Raw genomic sequence first — 23,825 nt, 5'->3', positions numbered from 1 at the left:
ACTGTGTTGTTTGCTGCCTGATGATATACTTCCGGGGTTGATTCTTAGTATGTAATAATTTGTATATTCACACTCTTTTCAGGACATACATGCTTGTGCTTTTGCAAACCATAGTGGTACAACTACTGATTCATTAAATCTATTGGGTACTCAAATTGAGAGCTCTAATGTTGAGGGTGACACCGATGATGATAGGTTTGGCTATTAACACTTTTGTGTTCTTAACATAATATCAATCAATGCTAGATTTAATGTTGACGGTGACACTGATGTGAACTTTCCAATATTTGTTTTCTATTTTTGAGAGCTTTAATGTTGAGGGCTTGACACTGTGATGATAGGTTATATACCCCTTTTAACAAAAAAAGTCTGCACTGTACTCATAAAAACCTGCCTTCATTGCTGGTTGAAACTTTTTGCGGGCATCAAACTCAAGTCCAGCTTTGAAGCTTTATTACTCTATTCTCGCATTTATTTTCAACCACTACACACGAAAAACAAGCTCACATCCATAAACTAGTTCTTGTTAAAGTTTCCTAGGTTTAACTTGTTAACTAGAATGCTATATTGCATCTTCTCACATGTATTTTTATATTTCAAAATAAACATCCTTTTCAATTATTCTCGATAATGTTATGGTGTTCTCCTTATGCTTGTCAAAAGTAACAATAATAGTGTAAAACATGCTGTCAAAACTATGTGAGTGTTACTTTGTTGTTATTTACTGTATATTTTACCTCATTTACTTTTATTTTCCACCCGTAACATGCTCTGGCCATTTTCAGGGAATTAGTGGAGGCATTTAAACGACGACTAACCAGTATTGTTTGTCCCAAAAAAAGGCTCACTCTTAAAGATGAAATAAAGGCACTCATAAGGTACAATTTTTTTAGAAATCTTTGATTTTATATTAATATTCTTTAAATTTTCTAAGAGCATCTCAATGGTGCTCTTAAACCACTCTTTAAAATATAATATAATATGTGGCTTTTAGTGAGTTATGACATTGAATAAGATGACAACTCCAATGCTCCTCTTTATACATACTCTTTATTCATATTTTATTCATATAAATGAGAGAGAAAAGTGAAAAGAGAGACAAAGGTTGGATGTGAAGTGGGAGAAAAATTAATATAATATTCATGAATAAAAAGTTAGGAGCCACTAGAGGCTCTTTAAAAGAGAGATGAGATGATAGGCTCTTAATTTTTTAAAGAGCTTCTAGGAGCCCATTGGAGCACTATTTTTTGATTTGCTCTTTAAATTCAAGAATAAAAGCTTGTTTAAGAGTCTGATTGGAGATGCTCTAATCTAGTCCCTAAAAGTTTTTTCCATATAGCTATACTTATATGTTAAGTTTCTCTAGGGAGGGCATTAATTCATTCAAATCATTTTTTTAATATTTTTTATCTTGTTGTCAAAGGTTAATTCAATGATAAAATAATTATATAGTACAAGTTAAGTTATGTGTGTTGGATTACTATAAAATTTAATCTTGTAACATTAAACATGAAAGTCTTAATGTGCTTTTACATGATGAGATGAGGAATGTATTACCGGAAATGGAATAAATTTCCCTCTTTTCACGTTAATTATATCTTGATTTAGTTTATTACACGATGAGTTTACGACTCAAGCATGATAAATTATCGCCATCATACAATTTACTATATTTCATGGTTCTTTTTAATTAGGCTCTGACATGATGCCAAAATTAATTTATAAATTCACCAACACATTTGCTCTTAAAAAGATTCTTTAAGCACCGTTGTATCTTTACTAATTTAAACATTATGGTGTCACCTTTACAAACAAAATTCTTATGCCTGACAATTATGTTTGGAATTCCAGGACCAGACTACTTTCCTGCCTCATGGAAAGTAATTTTTCTATGTCAACACCTCTTGAGAATAGCTTATGAGTGGATGCTTTTGATGTTCAAGTTCATATATTGACAGTAAAATTGGTGGAAATTGGTTGTGAAGAAGTACACACAGGCCCGGCCCAGAGGGAGGGTATCCAGGTCCACGGATTAGGGTTCAAAAAATTAGGTCCAAAAATTGTACAGTTCATGTATTGTTACTAGTATTACATCAGTAAGAGGAAAAGTTAATCAAGCATCTGTTTAATATTTTGTTTTTGTACATCCAATAACACATTAACATGACAAAGTTGTTTTTCATAGTTGTTATTTGAATTATTGTTAAAACTTGGTTGTTTTAAAGTTATTTTCTTATTCAAGTAGACTAAATTTGAGTTTCCATTACTGCAAGTTATATGCTATCAAATTTAACGAAGTAAAAAAAATTAGGGCCCATTCTCTTTTGGACCTCAAAAGGTATGGAACGGCCGTGAGTACACATAGTATTATTATTACTTTCTTCTTATACAGTGCTAAGTATTACTTTTTCGGCTCGACAACGACTTTAACTAATGAGTTAGCTGTTTACAACATCCAAAATCCTCTACTTAGATAGTATTTTGGCCTTTATAAACACAAGGTAACTAACATATTCGAATTTTTTGGCTCTTTTGAACTAACGGGTGGTGGATTGGTGGATCTGGTATGCATTTGTTGTAGGATTTAATATTAGAATATTATTTATATCAATTAAACAAGAATAAGGTAGAGGTTTTGAAATATAACATGTCAAGTTTCATATATTATAGTTTAAAAGATTAGTGAGAATGCCCGGGTTGAACCATAACCAATATGGTCTTATAGCTTAGTTATTCAATTGGTTAAATTAAATAAATATTAACTTTTGTCTCATCATTCATATGGTCATATACACAAATATATTCCATTAGTGCAAACATTTTTAGTTACCGAAAGGAAAGATTCCTCTTAAATTTTATCAACAGATTATATATCTATTACTTTCCATCAAATTAACAAGCAGATTCTGCTTAAAAATACAACATTCTTAGATATTTTTTATGACTCTTCTGTTTTGACCTTTTTTAATGGGTCGTCACTATTTCTTCTAAACACATTTCCGTTCCATAATTACAAATGATAATAATTAAGAATCGTTTTTTCAAAAAAATCCATTCATCACATAATTTATTCCTATATTATTAGGTAACTTTTGAGCATTTACTTCATTGGAGAGTTTGAAGAGTAGATTGGTCTTGAAAAAATTATATTTTGGACTTTGATACGTAAATAAAAGCTGATAAAAGTTTAATGATTGCTCAAAAGTGTTTGATTTTTAAGAATGATAATGAGATTTACTTCACGCAATTGGGTATATGGAAAAACCACATCATTACCATGTGGCCGGTGTTTTTACTACTTGATTGATTATTTTCATATGATGCAAAAGAAAAAAGGAAGCAAAAAAGTTATCATCTTGCACTAAATGCAATTTACAATACAAACGCCGGAACTCATTGCAAATTGCTGCTAAGGCTTGGGAGTATCTTTCACAATGGTCGACAGCTCAGAGTAGGTTATGTGAAGCACCTTTACAACCTCCAGTTTTAGGAGAGAAGCAAAAATGTTATCATCTTGCACTAAATGCAATTTACAATACAAAAGCCGGAACTCATTGTAAATTGCTGCTAAGGCTTGGGACTATCTTTCACAATGGTCGACAGCTCAGAGTAGGTTATGTGGAGCACCTTTACAACCTCCAGTTTCAGGAGATGGTGCGATTTTATGGGCGAAGCCGCTACAAAATGAAGTGAAGATCACAGTGATGCAGCAATATTTGAGTCTCATGGAGTTACGGGTATAAGCTTGGTTGTTCGTGATCATGAAGGTCAGCTCCTCTCAGCTAAAACCAGATGCTTCCTTGAGGTCATGCACCCAACCTTCGCTGAAGCTTTATCAGTAAAAGAAGCATTAAGTTGGGCTAAAGAGTGGCCGAATAACACAGTCATTGTTGAGTCGGATTGTTTAGTAGTAGTTCAAATCACTACAACAGATTCAGCATCACACAACGGTTTTTGCCCGTTGTCTGAGACCATGGAAAACCGTAGTCTATCGAGACGCCGTCTGATATGCGTATCAGACAACGGTGCACACCGTTGTGTGATAGTGCTGAACACGATGCTTTACGTTAAGCAAGCTGTTGTGTAACATCCAGAACCAACAACGTTTTCTCTTAAACGTGCTGTTGTTAGAAATTCTTCTTAACAATAGTTTCTTTCAAAAATGATGTTGTTAGCGAGGATATCCAGAACAGTTTTAGTAGCTCTCCAGACTTGTTGGAAAGTGGATGATACAACGATACTTAAGGAAGTCATGCTTGTTGTTTATGCTTGACTACAACGGTTTCTGATATAAGGGTTCTTGTTTAAGAACTGTTCTTACAATACTTTTTCTTTTCAACTGTTGTGCTAAATCCTTCATACATCAATTTTCCCCACAAAATAGCTTGACGAATATGTCTTTAGACAACGTTTTGTTTAGAAAGGACCACTTTTGTAAGGACCCTTCTCACAATATGAGCATTTACAGGGTGTTGTGTGAAATCTCTTGTACAACGGCTTATGGTCAAAAAAAGCTCGTCCAAATATATGTTTACACAAGGCTTTTGGTTTTTTGTAAAGTTGTTTGTACATTTCTTAGACAACGGATTCCATCTTCAATTGCCTTTGTGTTTACTCATCTTAGACAATGGTTTTTGCTTTCATTACTCTTGTAAATCATTGGTTTAGACAGTGTTTTTATAAGAAGGGGATGATTGTTTAAGTTCTATGAGACAATATTCTTTTATCACTGTGAGCATTGTATTATGTTATATATAACAATTGTCATCTATATGTCCCATTAGCTAAAAGTATAAAAGACAATGGTTTTTATCAAAGTGGCCGTTGGATCATGTGACTTTTAACAATGGCCATATACATGTCCCCATTAGCTAAAAATGAAACAGACAATACTTTTGCATTACAGAATTTACGAATCTAGGCTAGAGAATGAAATCAATGCCGTCAAAAATTAGTAAATAAAATATTCATTACCAACATCAAAAGCCACCACGTACCAAAAATATTCACAATTTATCCAACAATGTTTCCAACCAAACACAAAAGCCAAACCGATTCAAAAACCAACGAATATCCACCAACTAATATTCACATATCATCCAACAATACAAACCAAGGTAAACGCACCTAACCAATTCAAAAACCCACCAACAAATATCTACCATTCTTGACGCGACAATGTATTGTATTTTCGAATGCACATATCCAAAAAAGACATTCATGGATATAACTTAAGTCTAAATTCAGGCAAAATAAACCATGTAATAAGTCCCAATATATATATATATATATATATGTGTGTGTGTGTGTGCGCACGCGCGCGGGCATCCGAAAATAATCAGTCCTCTACGCAGCCTAACTAGCAAGCTGTCTCATGAAGTACTTTGCCGAGGCACTCCTGATCTCATTGAGATCATCATTATCAAAGACAAGGTTGCTCCTCGCGCCCACTGAAATAAGGAAAATTGTTAGAGAAATTCATAGTTTTTAGCACAAAACACAAGAACATAAAAATAGAAGGTTTATACCTTGGAAGCAAACTTGAGTTCCTTGTCTATACATATTTCTCTCATATAAAGCATCACAAAAAGACCACAATCAGTGGTCCCAGTCTCGGTAGGAACACCCTGAAAAATAAAACTATCACATGTCTACCCTACACTTATGGAGATCAATGAATTTACTAAGACTTGGATTATAAAAATAATTATACCGCTAAATTCTCCCAATTTATTTTCTTCTTCAGAAACATCTTCACATCCTCCTTGTAAATTTCTATGCCACTACAACAAAATTTAATAAATGAGCATAAAGACATCTCTTCAATTAATTAAGAATTAATAGATCTTCGTACTCACTTGTTAACAACTTCAATCCATTCTTCATTTGCAATTCGCCGCTTTAACGGGTCCAAGTGATAAACCATTTGTGCATCGGGATTTACAACAGTAAGTGCCCAGTGGTTCCTAGACAATAAAAACCAAGCAATATATAGACTTAAACATGTCCAAAAATAAGACTTTATGCTAATAATATACATGGTAAAAAGGAGACAAAAATGTGTACTTACATGTGGTGATATGGCAAAAGAAAGACTTGGGATGGCTTAGCATTTTTGAATCTGAGAGCAAGAGCGCGTGACCTCGCTGCTGGAGTACCACAACCAAGAGCCCCAATCTTGGCTGGATCAACAAAAGATATCATGTCTGTCATTTTGTGCTTTCTTAAATTTTCCTAGAGTATGCTGTATAAAAAAAGTAGAAAATCATAACCAAAAAGTAAAAATTTCATTCAACAACTAAAAGAAAAGACAACAAAAAATTAGAATAGGAGCACTCACTTGATAAACATGCAAATGAGAGTTCCTGATATTTCACCTCCAAAGCACACAACACTTATGTCGGATTTAAACAAACACTTTTTATCAGTTGATTCAAAAGCTTCTTCGGATAACTTGAAAGACTGTGAACGACCATCCTTCAGAGCATCGCTTTCCCAAAGCCACAATTTTTTGAAAGTAGGAGGGAAGTCATTCACCTTCTTCATTTTTCTTGGGTCATTCTTCTTGCCTCCCTGTAAGGATATTTATAATTCTTACAACTAATTAATGTAGAATATATATAGCTATTAGTACATTATATTTAGCTATTTTTCTCAAATAGCACACCATATTTAGCTATTTTTCTCAAACATGTAGCTATTTTTCTCAAATATTACACTATACTTAGCTATTTTTCTCAAACATGTAGATTTGAACAAGATAAATGACAAAGAGAAGATGGAGCTGTTAAGTACCTTCACTGCTTGAGACTTCACTCGATCACTGTTTGCCTTCACTTCCCGTAACATGTTTCTCGGCCAGGTAATGAAAGTTCCAACAGCTTGATCTACTGTGATGATTTCATCGTCAATTGGGAATGGGATCTCAGCAGCTCCCTGGATAACATGAGTAATTGATACTCGTACGTTATCTCCTCCAAGTGGCTTCCCATGAAGAACAGCAGTGACAAAGTCAACTGTTGCATGAGCAACAATGTTGGTTGGGGTTCCAATTGCCAACTCCCATAGAATACCTTCATTTTCCTCAGCCACTTCCACATCGTTGTCCTCACCTACAAAAGACTCAACTCCCTTCTCTTCACCACTGTTCTTTAATTCAGCAACATCTTTTTCTTTAATCTTGTCCTTCTCTTCATCATCAACTTCCTCAACATTAATCTCAGCATCAATCTCAGCATCTTCCTCTTTAGCAGAGTAATTGAGATCCAATTTCTTTTTAACAGCCGGCAATTCCAGGACATTTTCATGTCTGCCTTTTGAACAACTTCCTTGTTGTGATCCAATATTTGGACTCCCATCAATCTTTTTACCTAAAGATTCTTTCAGTTTTGACATCTCTGCAGCCCAAAATTCATCTCTTTCTTTGATGATCCTGTTAGTCTCATCAGCCATAAACTTTTAAATACCTTCTTGGATCTTTTCTAAATTTTTGGGCTTTTTCTCTTCTGTCTTGGCAGATTAAAATAGTTGGATTGCTCAACATAACTCCCCTGACCACGCACCCGTCCTCGGTGCTCAGAGTTACCAAGAACCTTGGTCAAGACATCATTAGTGCCTTCCTCTGTCACTTCCCCCTCCTGAACTTTCTTCTTCATCTTTTCTTCTAATTAAACAAAAAGTAATAAGTCATCATTTATAAGCCATATTTGAACAGAAAAAGTAAAACTCTAAGATAACCAAAACTTAACATAATTATCACATATGGAACATAAAAATAGACAGTATCCAAATTTTATTTGGTAAACAAGAACTTACAATTTCTTCAGCTATGGTTTCAAGTTTTTCTGTCTTGTACTTCCCATCTTTATCAAGTTTTTCAAGTTTTTCTTCAGCCATGTACTTGCTCGGTCTATCTCGATTTCAGGATCACCACCAGACTACATATTCATTTAAAAAAATAAAATCAGAACATAATTAAACAATGTAATTGTAATTAAAATCACTTATATTGATCACTAACCATTTCCTGTTCGAGGTTTGCATAACCCTTGCGAGACATGTAGTGACCATATGTATTCATGCTCCTTATCCTTTTATGTTTATTGTGTAATTCCTTCATAAAAACATAAAAAATATTAGCAACACAGATATCTCCCAATGGGTATGCAACAATTTGTAAATGAAATAAATTAAAAACTCACAAGGAAATCAGCAGATAAACGATCAGCTACAAAGATATCCCAGTGTGCCTTCTCAATGAATGTATAGTCTGCTGGAGGAGATTCAAGCAACACCGGTTGATTACGATATGGAAGAACATAAGTCGTTGTTAAACGGCTCTTGAATTCTCTCCACTTCTGGAACGCAGATTTCAACACAATCCGCCTTGTTGTTAATGGTATATCGAATGCCATCTACATACATAATCATATTCAATAAATTAGTAGGTATTCAAGAATCAATAAAATTTAGAAACATCATTTAGTTTAAGTGATGCAACTAAATTTACCTGCACAAAGTCCCATATTTTATTTGTTTTCTTTCGGAACTCGTTTCCAAGTTTCATACCAGATTGGGGCCTTAGTTCTCGCAAGAACCCCAATATAGGACTGCATCTCTGTGGCAACTTTACCATATGGCTCACCCTTTGCATTGAAAGAAACCGCTAACTTGATTCCCAACATCTTACGCCTAATAATCCTATGCATCGTAACAGGTCCTCGTTTCAAATGCTTAACTCCTTCTTCGTTATCTATAGGCCCTTCTTCCCCTTGTTTCCGCTTCTTACTCAGTTGCCGTTGTAGATTTTTAGAAATGGCCTTCTTCTTTTCAGATTGAGGTGAAGAACTCTGGGGGGAAGACTCTGAACTAGCTGTGTCTCCTGCAGAAGACACAGCCAGTTGAGAGTCTGTGGACCAAATCCCGATGAAACCAGAAAATGATGATATTGATGATGATATTTCTTTTGATTCTGCTAATGCATTTAACCATGTTCAATCTGAACATGAACCACTTTATCCGGGGTGAGAAGGATTTACGAAGATGAAGGCTTTGGTAAAGTTATATAACTTGAAAGCAAAACACCAAGTATCAGATGGTTGCTTCTCTGAACTTCTATTGTTGGTTGTTCTATGCTCCCGGAAGGCAACACCTTCCCTTCTTCATTTAGTGAAGCAAAAAAAAGCTTGTGCGCTTTAGGAATGGAGTATGAAAAAAATTCACGTATGTCCAAATGATTGTTTATTGTATCGTGGAGAAAAGGATGAAGATGAGACACGTTGTCGTGTTTGTCAAGCCTCTGGATGGAAGTTGAACAAAAAAGGAGAAGAATTAGAAGGGGTTCCAGCAAAAGTTTTATGGTATTTTATGTTGATACCACGTTTGAGGACTTTATTCAGTTCTGCACAAACAGCCAAGGACTTGAATTGGCATGACACGGAGAGAATAAATGATGGTAAGTTACAAGAGCACTTGGTGGACGTGTATTTTGGCAGTGACGTCACTTTCAATATTAGAGATTCAAAACATTCAATTGGAATACTAAATTTTGAAAGTCTTCACAGAATGTGCAATTCCGTTCATCCTATTTAATTTTGTTAGATTTTTTTAGGGGTATTTGTTTATTTTCATTTCACTAATGACTTTTTGGATTATTTAATAAAGTAGACAATCCGAAAATATTACGCAGACGTCTTCAGTAAATCCTAACTCATTATTTAGTGTGGGTGTTATGAATATAATTTTATTCATAAATGACTTCAACACAAGCAAGTGGTAACTTACTTAGTAAGAGCAAAGATCACTTTATGTACCTGTATTTTGGTCATGACACCATTGTCAATATTAAAGTTCCAAAACAGTCAATTGGAATACCAAGTCTTGAAAGTCGTCAGATAATGTGCAATTCCGTCCATCCCAATTAACTCCATTAGATTTTTTGGGGTATTTTTATATTTTCATGCCACTAATGACTTTTTGGATTATTTAGTAGAGTAGACAGTCCAAAAATATTAGGCAGTCATCTAGAAATCATAATTCATTATTTAGTGAGGGTGTTAATAATTAAAAGATTAGTTATGATATATCAAAATATTGTGTAACATTTGGGGATTGTATGCTCTATTCAATAGGATAGAGAGTTGTTAGATGAACAAAAAAAATCAAATATCCCCCAAAAATCTACCAAGTTGATTGGGATAGACGGCATTGCACATTCTCTGGCTAACGAAAAGTTTGGTGTTTCAATTGATTGTTTTTATATCTAATCTTTTGTCTTTAATGGGTTATATCTTGTTGAGTACGTTGTTATAAAGGTTGTTAGTCGTGCCCATATTTTTGGGATGTTGGTGTGTTATATTTAGATATTTTTGTGTGTCTTGATACGGGTTTCAGTAGTTTTTCGTAGTACAGTTTATATGATATTTTGGGAGATCAATAAGACTCACATATTTTGGGAGCATTTATTACTCCAGTATCAATTAATGTAACTGAGCATTTATTACTCCAGTATCAGTTAATGTGACTGATAGTTTTCTTGTCTCACAGCTGATGTAGGTCAGATTGCTCAAGAAAATTCACCCGGGAGATTAAATAAATGCATATGGCTCATTCTTTAGTAGATTATATAGATTTACTATAGATTTACTATCTGTTATAGATAAAAAACGAGGGGTGTGAGCGATTCGTGCTTTGGACTGGTCTCGGTGCGAGATGCCTACGCATCTTTTGCTTGGAGAAGAATCAAGTCCAAAACGTAGTTCTACTTGTGAGGGGTAGAGCCCTTTATGTAGATGTTTCGGAGTTAGAAGCTGAATAGAAGTATGATTCCAGGTATCAGACTTCTTACCGAAGTATGCTTCGGAGCAAGAGATAAGATAGAACTCTTATCCTTGAGTGTTGATGTTTATCTTGGATTCTCAGACGTTTATCCATGAGAGTTAGTTACATCGCTAGACTTAACTTCGTAGGTGGACCTTTATATGGGCTTCGGGCCCAGTGGAGTCCTTCTCACAATCCATATATATTTGGTTTGGACCGTTATTGGGCCAGAGCTGGATTTCACATAGTTAAACTGGTTGTTCGGGTCTTTGTTGGATCGAGCCGTAATATCTAATTAATATCCAATCCCTATCACTATCCAAAATAATCCTTCATCAAAAACACTACTATAATCTTTATTCATTCTTCATAATCGACAAATAAATATACGATCATATATTTCAATTACTTTACCACACTATTGTGACATTTGAATTTTTAGAGCAAATCCATTTTTTAGAGCTTATTTTTGAAGAATTTTTTCCGCCCCTTAATCATAGCTTCCTAAAAATCAAGTTACATAACCATAGCCACAATGGTAAATAATGTTGCAGAGCTTGTAAAACTGGGTTTGTTTGATTATATTGGTTGTACCCGATTTTTTAAAAGTATATATTTTCCAAGTTATACCACCTGAAAAAGAAAAAACTAAAATCTCTAGAAGTAACATGGCAAGTTTCATATTTTACCGTCTACAAGATTAGTGAGATGACCTTCTGGTTTGTAGGATACTTTTTATTCTTGGGATGTAAGATACCTATATCTAGGCGGATGTTTGAAAAATTGAGTAGTCCAAATCAATTTCAAATCTTTCTAAGGATAATGTATTTATAAACTCCACCACCATATTTTAAAGGAATTTTAAGTAATATTCGGTATTAAGGATCCTTAATACCGAATATTATAAATAAATTATATATATATATATATATATATATATATATATATTACTTAAAATTATAAATGAGTACCATGAGATTCTAAAGAAATATTTAATATACTTGTTAAATACTAATGAATATTTATTGTTATGCTATCTTTTAAAAGGATTATATATTCTTTAGAAGAATATTGAACAATCTTTAAATATCTAGGATCTCCAAGAATGGAGAATCTTCTAATATCTGTGATTTATGTACTTTTATTATTTTTGAGGCTTAGTAGCATTTCTTTTTCATATTTAGTCAGATATATTTTGGGTACGTGTTACATATTTTAGTGAGAAATGATATAAAAAAGATTGACATAGTATTAGAAAGGTATCTAACTTTTTTATTATTACATTATCCTATATTCTATTTTGACATCTAGATTTTTTTTAGATATCTTTTTTACAACTACCATATATGGGTCAATTCATTCTACTTTTATTATCTCTATCATTACAAATTGTTTCACCATTTGTGGAGTCATTGTTTTAAGTGAAGCAACCATTGTTCTTCTGCAACAAAACATCTGGTTAGTGAGTCTCAAGATTTCTTTTATTCTGGTTTTTATAATGATGTACTACTGTTTTGTTATTTACCATTAATAATATACATATCATAATTTTAGTAATTAAGAGTGTTGTTGTAGCAAGTATGGTTATTTGTTTGACTTCATGGTTGAAAACTTTGTTTACATCTCCAAGTACATACAAATATCTCGGTCTTTCACTCCAATATCCTCATATAATGAAAAGTTTTTAATTAATTATTAAATTTGACATAAAAATTTTCATCCCGCTACAAACTACTTTTATTGGATTTGTTAACATCATCTCTCTTTGACACCATCACTCATGGGTGCAAATATAAAAAATTCATGAGAAAGTGATACATGATTCATTTATATATTTATATGTAGTGTTATAATAATTATATTATAATATAGACATTTGAATATAATATGATTGGCTGAAGGAATGCAGGTTATCAAATATGCCGGTCACTCTTAACAAATCCTTATTGTCAAAATTGGAAAAAAAGCTGAAAGAAGAGGAGGTAACAATAGTTTTCTCATTGTATCACTTGAAATTCTCTTTTTTCTCAATAATATTCATGTCTTTTTATGTCCAATACTGATTTGATCAATAAGGGTATACATTTCTTATTTGTTTAGACTATGTGCATGAAAGTGAAATTGTAAGAATGAATACCATAATATTATACTCTCTTAATTTAAAATTTATAATCATTTTTGACTCTTTAGCGTGGTAAAATCATATTAAAATTTGAGTGATTTTAAAAATATTCTTTTATTATGTTAAAATACATTTTAAAGTGGGTAAATATATTATAAAGATGGAGTAAATAACTCACTTCAAAATTTTATAAATATAATGTTATTCATAAATCACTATTGTCTTTTATGTTAAAAATAAATCCCTAGTATTTTTAATATCCTTGGTTAATACTCGGTAAGTTTGGTCTGTTCTTTTGTTATTATCATTAGTTTATGTATGTTTAAAATGCTCAAGTCTAATTACACTACTCTTGCCTATGGGTCTTTAACAACATATGACTAGTGCCAAGCATTTCATGCCGTATATGAATTATTCCTCAAACTACATTAGCAATTCAAGTTTTATAGGGCCATTAGTATACATTGTTGGTGTTGTTGTATATGATGATGAGTTAATGTCTTGAGATGGTTTTTTACTAACAGGCTGCCAAGTGCACAGTATGGCTTCAAAGTGCTGAGGGAGACATGATAGAATTAGAATCTGATCTTTGCTGGTTCTCCCCCATATTATCCCATTTATTTAATTGTGGAGTTGGGTTTTCAAGGAGCAACCCCATTTGTCTACCTCCAAAGGTTGCAGCAGAGGGAATGAAATTGTTACGAGATTACTTTCGATTCTTTAATCAACCTAATCGATCTGCCGAGGTTATAAGCCCCTTTGCTTGTTTTTTCGGGTTAGGACGGGCTTCCATGCCCGACTAACACTCATTCTCATTTTTAAAAAGTCTGAAAATCAAGGATAGAAATAATTTAAAAGTAATATATGTTTGTTCATTGACCAGGAGTGCGATTTGTTTGTTGATGAATTTGTGAAGAAGGACACACCGACTCTCCTAAAGTTGGGTCATGCTGCCAATTATCTTCAAGTGGAAGGGGCACTGGATACAATCTGTGATGCACTTGCTCAAAACATTGGTAGCAACTCCCAGGATCTGAAGAAAAATTTCATGAATTATTTTGAGAAGTGTGCAAAGGTTTGTTTTTTTGACTTGCACCCACCATGTTAATTAAGTACCTGTTTTTGGATGCCATGTTCCCTTTCCTTTTTTGTGTTCCTTTTTTGTGTTGACTTTATCCATTGATACAGGAACAAGTGCTCGAGCCTAAAAAAAATTTGAATGGTGATTCGCGTATTAGACTTTCAAATAAACTGTTGGCAAAACAAAAGAAAGAGCTCAAAGGCCTACATGATGTAAAGGTAAAAATCTTACGTCATCTGTCATTTTTCACCTGATTAGCAAAAATATTCATATTATTAACAACTTGAATATATTCTTTAATATCTATATATTTTCATCATTCTTTAATTATTTTCTTGTTGGTTTGATAGAAAGGGGAGGGAAAAGACCAAGCTCATAAGCATGAAGAACGTTCAGTTGATGACCTCATTTCTTTTATCAACCAGGGAGATGGAGGTATCTCTATTTTTTCTAACTAATTTATAGCATGTGTGCCTTATATTCTCTTGAATAAATGCAAATCAACATTTTCACATATTTTATATTAGCCATTCTTGAGCTCCTCCTCAGGTTTGTCTAAATTGTCAAAGTAACTAATACATCCTAAAATGATATCTACAATATACATGCATTTATCTTTTGTTTTCTCGAGTAGAAAGTAATGAGCCACTTTTATAGTCTGCATATGGTTTAATTGCAGTTTTGAGTTTTTTTAAAACATTTCTTAGTACCCTAGTGTTCTTTATTGTAGTTTTAATTAAAGATACATGGTGCTTTTTCTTTTTTAAATTTAAAAAATGCGATCATCAAATTTTTAATTTATCATAACGGCAGATACCAAGGGGACTGGCACTTTGAAGCAAAAGAAGAAAAAGAACCGTAACAAAGGGAAGGAGAAACTGAAAACTTCTTTTGATAGTGTCATCCCTTCATCTGTAGCATCAGCTACAAAAAATGTCACTGACAATGGTGAAGAGGTGAGCCAGGTAATTTTCAATTTGATATTGTTGGTTATTTGCACTGCTTCCTAATAGTGTACTGTGTTGTTTGCTGCCTGATGATATACTTCCGGGGTTGATTCTTAGTATGTAATAATTTGTATATTCACACTCTTTTCAGGACATACATGCTTGTGCTTTTGCAAACCATAGTGGTACAACTACTGATTCATTAAATCTATTGGGTACTCAAATTGAGAGCTCTAATGTTGAGGGTGACACCGATGATGATAGGTTTGGCTATTAACACTTTTGTGTTCTTAACATAATATCAATCAATGCTAGATTTAATGTTGATGGTGACACTGATGTGAACTTTCCAATATTTGTTTTCTATTTTTGAGAGCTTTAATGTTGAGGGCTTGACACTGTGATGATAGGTTATATACCCCTTTTAACAAAAAAAGTCTGCACTGTACTCATAAAAACCTGCCTTCATTGCTGGTTGAAACTTTTTGCGGGCATCAAACTCAAGTCCAGCTTTGAAGCTTTATTACTCTATTCTCGCATTTATTTTCAACCACTACACACGAAAAACAAGCTCACATCCATAAACTAGTTCTTGTTAAAGTTTCCTAGGTTTAACTTGTTAACTAGAATGCTATATTGCATCTTCTCACATGTATTTTTATATTTCAAAATAAACATCCTTTTCAATTATTCTCGATAATGTTATGGTGTTCTCCTTATACTTGTCAAAAGTAACAATAATAGTGTAAAACATTTTGTCAAAACTATGTGAGTGTTACTTTGTTGTTATTTACTGTATATTTTACCTCATTTACTTTTATTTTCCACCCGTAACATGCTCTCGCCATTTTCAGGGAATTAGTGGAGGCATTTAAACGACGACTAACCAGTATTGTTTGTCCCAAAAAAAGGCTCACTCTTAAGGATGAAATAAAGGCACTCATAAGGTACAATATTTTTAGAAATCTTTGATTTTATATTAATATTCTTTAAATTTTCTAAGAGCATCTCAATGGTGCTCTTAAACCACTCTTTAAAATATGATATAATATGTGGCTTTTAGTGAGTTATGACATTGAATAAGATGACAACTCCAATGCTCCTCTTTATACATACTCTTTATTCATATTTTATTCATATAAATGAGAGAGAAAAGTGAAAAGAGAGACAAAGGTTGGATGTGAAGTGGGAGAAAAATTAATATAATATTCATGAATAAAAAGTTAGGAGCCACTAGAGGCTCTTTAAAAGAGAGATGAGATGATAGGCTCTTAAATTTTTAAAGAGCTTCTAGGAGCCCATTGGAGCACTATTTTTTGATTTGCTTTTTAAATTCAAGAATAAAAGCTTGTTTAAGAGTCTGATTGGAGATGCTCTAATCTAGTCCCTAAAAGTTTTTTCCATATAGCTATACTTATATGTTAAGTTTCTTTAGGGAGGGCATTAATTCATTCAAATCATTTTTTTAATATTTTTTATCTTGTTGTCAAAGGTTAATTCAATGATAAAATAATTATATAGTACAAGTTAAGTTATGTGTGTTGGATTACTATAAAATTTAATCTTGTAACATTAAACATGAAAGTCTTAATGTGCTTTTACATGATGAGATGAGGAATGTATTACCGGAAATGGAATAAATTTCCCTCTTTTCACGTTAATTATATCTTGATTTAGTTTATTACACGATGAGTTTACGACTCAAGCATTATAAATTTTCGCCATCATACAATTTACTATATTTCATGGTTCTTTTTAATTAGGCTCTGACATGATGCCAAAATTAATTTATAAATTCACCAACACATTTGCTCTTAAAAAGATTCTTTAAGCATCGTTGTATCTTTACTAATTTAAACATTATGGTGTCACCTTTACAAACAAAATTTTTATGAGTGACAATTATGTTTGGAATTCCAGGACCAGACTACTTTCCTGCCTCATGGAAAGTAATTTTTCTATGTCAACACCTCTTGAGAATAGCTTATGAGTGGATGCTTTTGATGTTCAAGTTCATATATTGACAGTAAAATTGGTGGAAATTGGTTGTGAAGAAGTACACACAGGCCCGGCCCAGAGGGAGGGTATCCAGGTCCACCGATCAGGGTTCAAAAAATTAGGTCCAAAAATTGTACAGTTCATGTATTGTTACTAGTATTACATCAGTAAGAGGAAAAGTTAATCAAGCATCTGTTTAATATTTTGTTTTTGTACATCCAATAACACATTAACATGACAAAGTTGTTTTTCATAGTTGTTATTTGAATTATTGTTAAAACTTGGTTGTTTTAAAGTTATTTTCTTATTCAAGTAGACTAAATTTGAGTTTCCATTACTGCAAGTTATATGCTATCAAATTTAACGAAGTAAAAAAAATTAGGGCCCATTCTCTTTTGGACCTCAAAAGGTATGGAACGGCCGTGAGTACACATAGTATTATTATTACTTTCTTCTTATACAGTGCTAAGTATTACTTTTTCGGCTCGACAACGACTTTAACTAATGAGTTAGCTGTTTACAACATCCAAAATCCTCTACTTAGATAGTATTTTGGCCTTTATAAACCCAAGGTAACTAACATATTCGAATTTTTTGGCTCTTTTGAACTAACGGGTGGTGGATTGGTGGATCTGGTATGCATTTGTTGTAGGATTTAATATTAGAATATTATTTATATCAATTAAACAAGAATAAGGTAGAGGTTTTGAAATATAACATGTCAAGTGTCATATATTATAGTTTAAAAGATTAGTGAGAATGCCCGGGTTGAACCATAACCAATATGGTCTTATAGCTTAGTTATTCAATTGGTTAAATTAAATAAATATTAACTTTTGTCTCATCATTCATATGGTCATATACACAAATATATTCCATTAGTGCAAACATTTTTAGTTACCGAAAGGAAAGATTCCTCTTAAATTTTATCAACAGATTATATATCTATTACTTTCCATCAAATTAACAAGCAGATTGTGCTTAAAAATACAACATTCTTAGATATTTTTTATGACTCTTCTGTTTTGACCTTTTTTAATGGGTCGTCACTATTTCTTCTAGACACATTTCCGTTCCATAATTACAAATAATAATAATTAAGAATCGTTTTTTCAAAAAAATCCATTCATCACATAATTTATTCCTATATTATTAGGTAACTTTTGAGCATTTACTTCATTGTAGAGTTTGAAGAGTAGATTGGTCTTGAAAAAATTATATTTTGGACTTTGATACGTAAATAAAAGCTGATAAAAGTTTAATGATTGCTCAAAAGTGTTTGATTTTTAAGAATGATAATGAGATTTACTTCACGCAATTGGGTATATGGAAAAACCACATCATTACCATGTGGCCGGTGCTTTTACTACTTGATTGATTATTTTCATATGATGCAAAAGAAAAAAGGAAGCAAAAAAGTTATCATCTTGCACTAAATGCAATTTACAATACAAACGCCGGAACTCATTGCAAATTGCTGCTAAGGCTTGGGAGTATCTTTCACAATGGTCGACAGCTCAGAGTAGGTTATGTGAAGCACCTTTACAACCTCCAGTTTTAGGAGAGAAGCAAAAATGTTATCATCTTGCACTAAATGCAATTTACAATACAAAAGCCGGAACTCATTGTAAATTGCTGCTAAGGCTTGGGACTATCTTTCACAATGGTCGACAGCTCAGAGTAGGTTATGTGGAGCACCTTTACAACCTCCAGTTTCAGGAGATGGTGCGATTTTCTGGGCGAAGCGGCTACAAAATGAAGTGAAGATCACAGTGATGCAGCAATATTTGAGTCTCATGGAGTTACGGGTATAAGCTTGGTTGTTCGTGATCATGAAGGTCAGCTCCTCTCAGCTAAAACCAGATGCTTCCCTGAGGTCATGCACCCAACCTTCGCTGAAGCTTTATCAGTAAAAGAAGCATTAAGTTGGGCTAAAGAGTGGCCGAATAACACAGTCATTGTTGAGTCGGATTGTTTAGTAGTAGTTCAAATCACTACAACAGATTCAGCATCACACAACGGTTTTTGCCCGTTGTCTGAGACCATGGAAAACCGTGGTCTATCGAGACGCCGTCTGATATGCGTATCAGACAACGGTGCACACCGTTGTGTGATAGTGCTGAACACGATGCTTTACGTTAAGCAAGCTGTTGTGTAACATCCAGAACCAACAACGTTTTCTCTTAAACGTGCTGTTGTTAGAAATTCTTCTTAACAATAGTTTCTTTCAAAAATGATGTTGTTAGCGAGGATATCCAGAACAGTTTTAGTAGCTCTCCAGACTTGTTGGAAAGTGGATGATACAACGATACTTAAAGAGGTCATGCTTGTTGTTTATGCTTGACTACAACGGTTTCTGATATAAGGGTTCTTGTTTAAGAACTGTTCTTACAATACTTTTTCTTTTCAACTGTTGTGCTAAATCCTTCATACATCAATTTTTCCCACAAAATAGCTTGACGAATATGTCTTTAGACAATGTTTTTTTTAGAAAGGACCACTTTTGTAAGGACCCTTCTCACAATATGAGCATTTTCAGGGTGTTGTGTGAAATCTCTTGTACAACGGCTTATGGTCAAAAAAAGCTCGTCTAAATATATGTTTACACAAGGCTTTTGGTTTTTTGTAAAGTTGTTTGTACATTTTTTAGACAACGGATTCCATCTTCAATTGCCTTTGTGTTTACTCATCTTAGACAATGGTTTTTGCTTTCATTACTCTTGTAAATCATTGGTTTAGACAGTGTTTTTATAAGAAGGGGATGATTGTTTAAGTTCTATGAGACAATATTCTTTTATCACTGTGAGCATTGTATTATGTTATATATAACAATCGTCATCTATATGTCCCATTAGCTAAAAGTATAAAAGACAATGGTTTTTATCAAAGTGGCCGTTGGATCATGTGACTTGTAACAATGGCCATATACATGTCCCCATTAGCTAAAAATGAAACAGACAATACTTTTGCATTACAGAATTTATGAATAAAATATTCATTACCAACATCAAAAGCCACCACGTACCAACAATATTCACAATTTATCCAACAATGTTTCCAACCAAACACAAAAGCCAAACCGATTCAAAAACCAACCAATATCCACCAACTAATATTCACATATCATCCAACAATACTAACCAAGGTAAACGCACCTAACCAATTCAAAAACCCACCAACAAATATCTACCATTCTTGACGCGACAATGTATTGTATTTTCGGATGCACATATCCAAAAAAGACATACATGGATATAACTTAAGTCTAAATTCAGGCAAAATAAACCATGTAATAAGTCCCAATATATATATATATATATATGTGTGTGTGTGTGTGTGTGTGTGTGCGCGCGCATCCGAAAATAATCAGTCCTCTACGCAGCCTAACTAGCATGCTGCCTCAAGAAGTACTTTGCCCAGGCACTCCTGATCTCATTGAGATCATCGTTATCAAATACAAGGTTGCTCCTCCGCGCCCACTGAAATAAGGAAAATTGTTAGAGAAAGTCATAGTTTTTAGCACAAAACACAAGAACATAAAAACAGAAGGTTTATACCTTGGAAGCAAACTTGAGTTCCTTGTCTATACATATTTCTCTCATATAAAGCATCACAAAAAGACCACAATCAGTGGTCCCATTCTCGGTAGGAACACCCTTAAAAATAAAACTATCACATGTCTACCCTACACTTATGGAGATCAATGAATTTACTAAGACTTGGATTATAAAAATAATTATACCGCTAAATTCTCCCAATTTATTTTCTTCTTCAGAAACATCTTCACATCCTCCTTGTAAATTTTTATGCCACTACAACAAAATTTAATAAATGAGCATAAAGACATCTCTTCAATTAATTAAGAATTAATAGATCTTCGTACTCACTTGTTAACAACTTCAATCCATTCTTCATTTGCAATTCGCCGCTTTAACGGGTCCAAGTGATAAACCATTTGTGCATCGGGATTTACAACAGTAAGTGCCCAGTGGTTCCTAGACAATAAAAACCAAGCAATATATAGACTTAAACATGTCCAAAAATAAGACTTTATGCTAATAATATACATGGTAAAAAGGAGACAAAAATGTGTACTTACGTGTGGTGATATGGCAAAAGAAAGACTTGGGATGGCTTAGCATTTTTGAATCTGAGAGCAAGAGCGCGTGACCTCGCTGCTGGAGTACCACAACCAAGAGCCCCAATCTTGGCTGGATCAACAAAAGATATCATGTCTGTCATTTTGTGCTTTCTTAAATTTTCCTAGAGTATGCAGTATAAAAAAAGTAGAAAATCATAACCAAAAAGTCAAAATTTCATTCAAGAACTAAAAGAAAAGACAACAAAAAATTAGAATAGGAGCACTCACTTGATAAACATGCAAATGACAGTTCCTGATATTTCACCTCCAAAGCACACAACACTTATGTCGGATTTAAACAAACACTTTTTATCAGTTGATTCAAAAGCTTCTTCGGATAACTTGAAAGACTGTGAACGACCATCCTTCAAAGCATCACTTTCCCAAAGCCACAATTTTTTGAAAGTAGGAGGGAAGTCATTCACCTTCTTCATTTTTCTTGGGTCATTCTTCTTGCCTCCCTGTAAGGATATTTATAATTCTTACAACTAATTAATGTAGAATATATATAGCTATTAGTACATTATATTTAGCTATTTTTCTCAAATAGCACACCATATTTAGCTATTTTTCTCAAACATGTAGCTATTTTTCTCAAATATTACACTATACTTAGCTATTTTTCTCAAACATGTAGATTTGAACAAGATAAATGACAAAGAGAAGATGGAGCTGTTAAGTACCTTCACTGCTTGAGACTTCACTCGATCACTGTTTGCCTTCACTTCCCGTAACATGTTTCTCGGCCAGGTAATGAAAGTTCCAACAGCTTGATCTACTGTGATGATTTCATCGTCAATTGGGAATGGGATCTCAACAGCTCCCTGGATAACATGAGTAATTGATACTCGTACGTTATCTCCTCCAAGTGGCTTCCCATGAAGAACAGCAGTGACAAAGTCAACTGTTGCATGAGCAACAATGTTGGTTGGGGTTTCAATTGCCAACTCCCATAGAATACCTTCATTTTCCTCAGCCACTTCCACATCGTTGTCCTCACCTACAAAAGACTCAACTCCCTTCTCTTCACCACTGTTCTTTAATTCAGCAACATCTTTTTCTTTAATCTTGTCCTTCTCTTCATCATCAACTTCCTCAACATTAATCTCAGCATCAATCTCAGCATCTTCCTCTTTAGCAGAGTAATTGAGATCCAATTTCTTTTTGCCTTTTGAACAACTTCCATGTTGTGATCCAATATTTGGACTCCCATCAATCTTTTTACCTAAAGATTCTTTCAGTTTTGCCATCTCTGCAGCCCAAAATTCATCTCTTTCTTTGATGATCCTGTTAGTCTCATCAGCCATAAACTTTTGAATACCTTCTTGGATTGTTTCTAAATTTTTGGGCTTTTTCTCTTCTGTCTTGGCAGATTAAAATAGTTGGATTGCTTAACATAACTCCCCTGACCACGCACCCGTCCTCGGTGCTCAGAGTTACCAAGAACCTTGGTCAAGACATCATTAGTGCCTTCCTCTGTCACTTCCCCCTCCTGAACTTTCTTCTTCATCTTTTCCTTTAATTAAACAAAAAGTAATAAGTCATCATGTCATCATTTATAAGCCATATTTGAACAGAAAAAGTAAAACTCTAAGATAACCAAAACATAACATAATTATCACAGATGGAACATAAAAATAGACAGTATCCAAATTTTATTTGGTAAACAAGAACTTACAATTTCTTCAGCTATGGTTTCAAGTTTTTCTGTCTTGTACTTCCCATCTTTATCAAGTTTTTCAAGTTTTTCTTCAGCCATGTACTTGCTCGGTCTATCTCGATTTCAGGATCACCACCAGACTACATATTCATTTAAAAAAATAAAATCAGAACATAATTAAACAATGTAATTGTAATTAAAATCACTTATATTGATCACTAACCATTTCCTGTTCGAGGTTTGCATAACCCTTGCGAGACATGTAGTGACCATATGTATTCATGCTCCTTATCCTTTTATGTTTATTGTGTAATTCCTTCATAAAAACATAAAAAATATTAGCAACACATATATCTCCCAATGGGTATGCAACAATTTGTAAATGAAATAAATTAAAAACTCACAAGGAAATCAGCAGATAAACGATCAGCTACAAAGATATCCCAGTGTGCCTTCTCAATGAATGTATAGTCTGCTGGAGGAGATTCAAGCAACTCCGGTTGATTACGATATGGAAGAACATAAGTCGTTGTTAAACGGCTCTTGAATTCTCTCCACTTCTGGAACGCAGATTTCAACACAATCCGCCTTGTTGTTAATGGTATATCGAATGCCATCTACATACATAATCATATTCAATAAATTAGTAGGTATTCAAGAATCAATAAAATTTAGAAACATCATTTAGTTTAAGTGATGCAACTAAATTTACCTGCACAAAGTCCCATATTTTATTTGTTTTCTTTCGGAACTCGTTTCCAAGTTTCATACCAGATTGGGGCCTTAGTTCTCGCAAGAACCCCAATATAGGACTGCATCTCTGTGGCAACTTTACCATATGGCTCACCCTTTGCATTGAAAGAAACCGCTAACTTGATTCCCAACATCTTACGCCTAATAATCCTATGCAACGTAACAGGTCCTCGTTTCAAATGCTTAACTCCTTCTTCGTTATCTATAGGCCCTTCTTCCCCTTGTTTCCGCTTCTTACTCAGTTGCCGTTGTAGATTTTTAGAAATGGCCTTCTTCTTTTCAGATTGAGGTGAAGAACTCTGGGG

The sequence above is a fragment of the Daucus carota genome, chromosome 4 (assembly GCF_001625215.2).
Source record: "Daucus carota subsp. sativus chromosome 4, DH1 v3.0, whole genome shotgun sequence".
Classification (NCBI taxonomy): Eukaryota; Viridiplantae; Streptophyta; class Magnoliopsida; order Apiales; family Apiaceae; genus Daucus; species Daucus carota.
Note: the sequence above shows the minus strand (reverse complement) of the source record.